Below are 8,510 nucleotides of genomic sequence, written 5' to 3' on the forward strand. Positions count from 1 at the left end.
GTCAAGTGCTGTCCCCGTTCGCGACGATGACTATCTCCAGAGTTGGGTGGAGATTTACTAAACCACATGGGGGACACGGCGTTAGCATCTATTCCAAGGATTGTCGGTGTCGTGCTGGCCAGCAGCAGGACCGAATCCAGGTAGTCGGTGTAGGGCTCCAGAGCAGCTCTATGCCGGCAGTATGCGGAGGCCAGAAAGATAGTGCCGTATCTTCCCGTGACACTCACGCACACTCCGTACTCCGTCGTCAGGCTCTCGATGGGCATGCAGATGGCATTTGCATCATCCACTATGATTGCGGCTTTCCTCCTCTTGTCTGCGAAGACCCTCATCCCTCCAGGGAGTCCAGTCATTCTTCCAGCTGTGTCCACGTAGGGCTCCTGGACTAGTGCGAACAGGTGGCCAGCATCTCTCACCTGCTTGGCAAGCTCGATGAAAGCGCAACGGCCTTTGCCACAATTTGCTTGGATGAAGCTGAACATATTAATGTCTAGCTTGCACCCTTGCTATCACCGCGCCGTATATCGGGCAACCTCCCGAGAGCATATAATGTCCTGAGGGAAGCCCTTTATGCCGGCAGTTACGGCAATCCACCGGGTTACAACATTGTACCGCTTTGTGGCCATCCTGTCCGCACTGACGGCAGACCTGCTTCGTATACCTGCAGTTGTCAATCTTGTGGTCGAATCCCAGGCAATTATGGCAAGCGTAGGTGCGCACTTGCCGCCGACAGCGATAAGAGAACCACTTGATGTAAACTCTGCCACCATCTAGAAGGCTCAGCGCCTGGTCGTCTACTTCCAGTGTCACGTTAATTGTGGCACCGTTGGCAGTAGACCAGGGCTTTGTGGTCAAAACCACCGCTTTCTGAAACTGCTTCATCGACCAATCCTCAAAGTTTTTCTCTTTGAGTTCCAGCATAAATTCCTCGTGTCCTATGGTGGTGTCAACGTCTTGCACAATCACCCGAGGTTTTATAATCGGATTCCTCGACACCTTAAGGCCCACCTCAGCGAACTTTGCAGATGCGACAACTTTGGTCATTTCTGCTCGAGATGGCGTGCGAATAATAGCACCGCCTCTCTTCAGCTCACGCACCTCATGAACCCTAACGCCCAGGGCGGGCGCAACCTCCTTGCGGATTTTGTCCGCAATCTGCCTTCCCGAGAGGGTGGGATCGTCGCCGGCAACGACCGCTGACCACGTTTCGCGAATGTTCACGCTCCGTGGTGCGGCTACGGGGGGAGCAGGTTGGCCAACAAGATGCGCGCCTCTTGCAGCAGTAGTTGCATAGGAGGCAGCCGAGACGACCGGTGTTGGCGTTGGTTGTCTGCTTGCACGATCCTCGAGGACTCCAATGTGAATCATCATAGCACTGATAATCTCCTCATACCTGTTGAAATTATTCTGGATTTTTCCAGCCAGTTTTGAGCTGGTCGTCGAGGCAACCAATACTTTCGCGAACGAGGTCCGGATGTCCGCCAATTCTCGTGCTATGGCACCGCTTCCCATCTTTACCTTCTCCATGATGGAGACTACCGGAATATCTGGGGTAACAATGGATGCAGTATCTGGGGCGTCAATAGTCGCAGCGGCGTTTTCAGCGGCGTTCAGAGCAGCATTCACAGGGTCAGCTGAACTTGCGGCAATCGCAGCAGCACTCGGCATCTCCATCCATAATGGCTCATTTTCTTCATCTAAAGACACTGGCGTGTCCTTTGTCCCACCAATAGCTGGAACCTTTGCCCGTGATGCATCTCTCGGCGGCCCCATACTGCGTTTTCCCCTAGCGCGCACGGTCCTTCCACGGGCTGAACTGCGGCTGCTCCCATGTTCACTCCCAGACTCGCTAACATCCATATTGGATGGAACCCCGACTCTATTTTGCTGATCTGGTATCCCAATCAGCTGATTTGCTGAAATTCCAATGCTCGAACCACTTATCAAAGTCACACACCTTTGTCCAATTTCCGTACCAAATATATGACAAATAGCAAAGTCACAATTACCTTTCAGACAACTGTCAAATAAAATATGCCTAAATGAGGCAAATATGAAAACAAAATTCACAAAATGAAAAACGCGAAATATCACTCAACCGCACAGTTTTTCATGCAGAAAAAACCGAAAACGTTTTCACAGGCAATAAACACGAATTTTGGTGCTAGTTTCAGCTATGTAGCTAACCGGGGACTGTTGTTTTTGAATTAACTAACGGAGCGCACGAAAACACACGTCTGCTCACTCGAGCAATCCAAAATCGACTGTGAGTAGATAGGGACAGTAGGAATCTCGTTAATCCATTCATGCGCGTCACTAATTAGATGACGAGGCATTTGGCTACCTTAAGAGAGTCATAGTTACTCCCGCCGTTGACCCGCGCTTACTTGAATTTCTTCACTTTGACATTCAGAGCACTGGGCAGAAATCACATTGTGTCAACACCCGCTAGGGCCATCACAATGCTTTGTTTTAATTAGACAGTCGGATTCCCCAAGTCCGTGCCAGTTCTGAATTGATTGTTAATTGATAATCGTTATAATTAATAAGAACTAATTGGTTTGACCCAATTAGTATTCTTAAAAATTTTAGCAAGAAAGTTCCACAATTGGCTACGTAACTAACTATCCGGGGAACAAGTAACTAACATAAATGCTAGAAACTCTATTTACCCAGAACGAGCACATAAACCATGTTATTGTTTCCCAATCAAGCCCGACTATCTCAATCTTCAGAGCCAATCCTTATCCCGAAGTTACGGATCTAATTTGCCGACTTCCCTTACCTACATTATTCTATCGACTAGAGACTCTTCACCTTGGAGACCAGCTGCGGATATTGGTACGGCCTGTTGAGAAGTTTGCGTGTCCCCACCATAAATTTTCAAGGTCCGAGGAGAAAATATCGACACAACAGTATATGTCATGCTCTTCTAGCCCATCTACCATATCTCTCTGCGAAAGACTTCCATGGTAGTACGGCTATAAAACAGAAAAGAAAACTCTTCCGATATCTCTCGACGGCTTCTTTATGGTCGTTCCTGTTGCCAGGATGAGCACGAGGCCCATATTTAATAACAAACGGATACTCAACAGGTTACGGAATTGGAACCGTATTCCCTTTCGTTCAAAATTATTCAAGTATATTATATTAGCTTGATTTGTATATATTGCGTTTTTGGTTTTACTTGAAAATTTTCGGCTTTCGCCTTGAACTTAGGACCGACTAACTCGTGATCAACCACTGTTCACACGAAACCCTTCTCCACTTCAGTCCTCCAAGGTCTCATTCGATTATTTGCTACTACCACCAAGATCTGTACCAATGGCAGCTCCATGCAGGCTTACGCCAAACACTTCTACGCATACCATTGTACCTTCCTACTCACTAAAGTTTCAAAATTTATATCACAAGTAATATAAATCATCTACTTTAGCGGTAATGTATAGGTATACAACTTAAGCGCCATCCATTTTAAGGGCTAGTTGCTTCGGCAGGTGAGTTGTTACACACTCCTTAGCGGATTTCGACTTCCATGATCACCGTCCTGCTGTTTTAAGCAACCAACGCCTTTCATGGTATCTGCATGAGTTGTTAATTTGGGCACCGTAACATTACGTTTGGTTCATCCCACAGCGCCAGTTCTGCTTACCAAAAGTGGCCCACTGGGCACATTATATCATAACCTTAAACTTCATATCAAGAAAGTTAAGGTTCTTACCCATTTAAAGTTTGAGAATAGGTTAAGATCGTTTCGACCCTAAGGCCTCTAATCATTCGCTTTACCAGATAAGATTATTTTATATAATATTAAAATGCACCAGCTATCCTGAGGGAAACTTCGGAAGGAACCAGCTACTAGATGGTTCGATTGGTCTTTCGCCCCTATACTCAATTCTGACAATCGATTTGCACGTCAGAACTGTTTCGGTCTTCCATCAGGGTTTCCCCTGACTTCAACCTGATCAAGTATAGTTCACCATCTTTCGGGTCACAGCATATATGCTCAAGGTACGTTCCAGTTAGAGGCATAAATAATATAAATATCATTATACATAACTATATAGAACGCCCCGGGATTGTGTTAATTAGCTATAAATAGTTAAAAAACTAATCCCATTATTAGTCAAGTTAATTACGCTATTAGGTTTATATCCCAATAACTTGCACATATGTTAGACTCCTTGGTCCGTGTTTCAAGACGGGTCCCGAAGGTATCCTGAATCTTTCGCATTGTTAATCCTACAAGTGCATATAATAAACACAAAAATCAATGATAATCATGCCATTATATAATTCCGAAAAATTAACGCACTGTATTCATATAAATCTATCAGCACTTTATCAAATTAATAACATTTATTCTGTGTTAAAATGCAAGCAATTTAATTTGAATAAACTATAAGTTATATTTTATGATAAATTTGGTATGCTAATAGATTACAATGTCCTTATATGGAAAAAATGCACACTATTATCATAATATTGTTTAAATATTACAATTTTAATGATGAATTTTCCATAACGGATATTCAGGTTCATCGGGCTTAACCTCTAAGCAGTTTCACGTACTGTTTAACTCTCTATTCAGAGTTCTTTTCAACTTTCCCTCACGGTACTTGTTTACTATCGGTCTCATGGTTATATTTAGTTTTAGATGGAGTTTACCACCCACTTAGTGCTGCACTATCAAGCAACACGACTCTTTGGAAACATCATCTAGTAATCATTAACGTTATACGGGCCTGGCACCCTCTATGGGTAAATGGCCTCATTTAAGAAGGACTTAAATCGTTAATTTCTCATACTAGAATATTGACGCTCCATACACTGCATCTCACATTTGCCATATAGACAAAGTGACTTAGTGCTGAACTGATTTCTTTTCGCTCGCCGCTACTAAGAAAATCCTTGTTAGTTTCTTTTCCTCCCCTAATTAATATGCTTAAATTCAGGGGGTAGTCCCATATGAGTTGAGGTTGTATATAACTTTTATTTGCAATTAATTCTTTATATATAATGATAAAACATTTTATTAAATTCGTTTAAAGCTGACGTATATATATATTAATGGCATTTATTTGTAACGAATTAACGAAGAATAATAATATTGTCAACGTTTTTCATATTTCAAATCATTAATAAGAGACAATTCTAGATAATATTTTATGCTAGACATTTCTCAGTATTATTTGATTGAAAAAGAAAATATTCCTCTTCGTTTTTCTCAAAGTTTAATTACTATTGTGAGATAATGTTTTTCATATATTTGTTAATATTATGAATAAAATAATTAAATTATTTTTATCCAATAATATACCATATGCTTATAAAATTTTATTATAAAATTTGTATAAACAACTTAATTAGCATAGTCTTACAACCCTCAACCATATGTAGTCCAAGCAGCACTATAAAATTAATTAAAGTACATAACAGCATGGACTGCGATATGCGTTCAAAATGTCGATGTTCATGTGTCCTGCAGTTCACACGATGACGCACAGTTTGCTGCGTTCTTCATCGACCCATGAGCCGAGTGATCCACCGCTTAGAGTTTTATAATATTGGTTTTAAATTTGGTCAAATATGTTTTTATTGAAAGAAATTAAAAATACACCATTTTACTGGCATATATCAATTCCTTCAATAAATGTATTTATATACCTAAAATAAATGCTGCGAAATGTCTTAGTTTTATATAAACAATATATATCAAAGTATTATTTGTAATGGCATTTGTTTGTTAATATATATTGATAATTTTATATAAAACATTAACCTGAAACCAGGTACAACATTGTATATTTTAGGTTGTTGCATTATCCAATGTATGATCATCATCAAATTAGTTGGCCAATACATCTCGCAACGCGTGTATATTATGGTCCATATACACACAAAAGTTTATAATAAATATATAAAATATATTTTATTATATTAATAATTCGATTTGCTTGTTCGAATTTTATGTTTGTTTCTATTTAATTTATTTGTAATAATATTATATTATTACAATATTTCGATTTGCTTGTTCGAAATTTATTTGATCTTTTACTTTTAAGATCATATTTTTGGTATAATTATTATTATAATTATTATGTATATATATATATATATTGGTAATTTGTATTAAATTTGTATTAACAAATTTTTTTATTAACGGTAAGGATATTATACAATAATGATCCTTCCGCAGGTTCACCTACGGAAACCTTGTTACGACTTTTACTTCCTCTAAATAATCAAGTTCGGTCAACTTTTGCGAAACAACCGTAACACACAAGGCGTCACAGTGATCACGTCCGGAGACCTCACTAAATAATTCAATCGGTAGTAGCGACGGGCGGTGTGTACAAAGGGCAGGGACGTAATCAATGCGAGTTAATGACTCACACTTACTGGGAATTCCAAGTTCATGTGAACAGTTTCAGTTCACAATCCCAAGCATGAAAGTGGTTCAGCGGTTTACCCGGACCTCTCGGTCTAGGAAATACACGTTGATACTTTCATTGTAGCGCGCGTGCAGCCCAGGACATCTAAGGGCATCACAGACCTGTTATTGCTCAATCTCATTATTGCTAGACGCAATTTGTCCATTTAAGAAGCTAGTGTCCTTATAATGGGACAAACCAACAGGTACGGCTCCACTTATATAAACACATTCAAACACAATAAACATTTTACTGCCACCATGAATGAAGGCTATATAAGCTTCAACACCATAATCCTGAAGATATCTATTTAATATATTTGAGTCTCGTTCGTTATCGGAATTAACCAGACAAATCACTCCACGAACTAAGAACGGCCATGCACCACCACCCATAGATTCGAGAAAGAGCTATCAATCTGTCTTACACACTTATGTTCGGACCTGGTAAGTTTTCCCGTGTTGAGTCAAATTAAGCCGCAGGCTCCACTCCTGGTGGTGCCCTTCCGTCAATTCCTTTAAGTTTCAGCTTTGCAACCATACTTCCCCCGGAGCCCAAAAGCTTTGGTTTCCCGGGAAGCGACTGAGAGAGCCATAAAAGTAGCTACACCCAATTGCTAGCTGGCATCGTTTATGGTTAGAACTAGGGCGGTATCTGATCGCCTTCGAACCTCTAACTTTCGTTCTTGATTAATGAAAACATCTTTGGCAAATGCTTTCGCTTAAGTTAGTCTTACGACGGTCCAAGAATTTCACCTCTCGCGTCGTAATACTAATGCCCCCAAACTGCTTCTATTAATCATTACCTCTTGATCTGAAAACCAATGAAAGCAGAACAGAGGTCTTATTTCATTATCCCATGCACAGAATATTCAGGCATTTGAAGCCTGCTTTAAGCACTCTAATTTGTTCAAAGTAATTGTACCGGCCCACAATAACACTCGTTTAAGAGCACTAATGCAGGTTTTTAAATAGGAGGAACATATGAAAAAATACAAGTATTTAAACACATATAAGAACTCCACCGGTAATACGCTTACATACATAAAGGTATAGTACTAACCACAATTGTAAGTTGTACTACCCGTATGAAGCACAAGTTCAACTACGAACGTTTTAACCGCAACAACTTTAATATACGCTATTGGAGCTGGAATTACCGCGGCTGCTGGCACCAGACTTGCCCTCCAATTGGTCCTTGTTAAAGGATTTAAAGTGTACTCATTCCAATTACAGGGCCTCGGATATGAGTCCTGTATTGTTATTTTTCGTCACTACCTCCCCGAGCTGGGAGTGGGTAATTTACGCGCCTGCTGCCTTCCTTAGATGTGGTAGCCGTTTCTCAGGCTCCCTCTCCGGAATCGAACCCTGATTCCCCGTTACCCGTTGCAACCATGGTAGTCCTAGATACTACCATCAAAAGTTGATAGGGCAGACATTTGAAAGATCTGTCGTCGGTACAAGACCATACGATCTGCATGTTATCTAGAGTTCAACCAATATAACGATCTTGCGATCGCTTGGTTTTAGCCTAATAAAAGCACATGTCCCATAAGGTTCATGTTTTAATTGCATGTATTAGCTCTAGAATTACCACAGTTATCCAAGTAACTGTTAACGATCTAAGGAACCATAACTGATATAATGAGCCTTTTGCGGTTTCACTTTTAATTCGTGTGTACTTAGACATGCATGGCTTAATCTTTGAGACAAGCATATAACTACTGGCAGGATCAACCAGAATAATGTTTTCGTTCATATTTCATTCATATTTTTTGAATAGAAATTAGTAATATAAATATAATAGATTTTATTTCCATTTTATATGTTCGGTTTTTCTTAAATATTGATTTTAATTCAATATTTTTTTTTTGCTTTGTGAAATAATTCTATTTTAATTCGAATACGGCCATTTTTATATGGCATTCGTATACGTTCTTTAATTTTTACTTGTTTCGCCACTAATATAACAAGTTTATAATTGATGTTAAAGAAAAAGTACAACTTTTTTATAACACAATTTTCAATATATATTGTTCTTTCTATAAGTTTTTATTATATTATCTATACATATTTC

General features: G+C 39.8%; 2 non-coding genes and 1 pseudogene across 2 annotated transcripts; all 3 read right to left on the reverse strand.

Annotated features, from left to right (window-relative positions):
• Nucleotides 1–2,214: 2,214 nt before the first annotated feature.
• On the reverse strand, nt 2,215–4,982 carry LOC138914478 (large subunit ribosomal RNA; annotated as a pseudogene).
• Nucleotides 4,983–5,380: 398 nt separating this feature from the next.
• Nucleotides 5,381–5,559, reverse strand: LOC138914479 (5.8S ribosomal RNA). The gene has a single exon (XR_011420325.1). It is a non-coding gene; the product is annotated as a 5.8S ribosomal RNA (ribosomal RNA).
• A 623-nt stretch (nt 5,560–6,182) lies between these two features.
• LOC138914482 (small subunit ribosomal RNA) lies at nt 6,183–8,177 on the reverse strand. Its single transcript, XR_011420329.1, has one exon. It is a non-coding gene; the product is annotated as a small subunit ribosomal RNA (ribosomal RNA).
• Nucleotides 8,178–8,510: the final 333 nt, after the last annotated feature.

This window comes from Drosophila takahashii, unplaced genomic scaffold (genome assembly GCF_030179915.1).
Source record: "Drosophila takahashii strain IR98-3 E-12201 unplaced genomic scaffold, DtakHiC1v2 scaffold_21, whole genome shotgun sequence".
Lineage (NCBI taxonomy): Eukaryota > Metazoa > Arthropoda > Insecta > Diptera > Drosophilidae > Drosophila > Drosophila takahashii.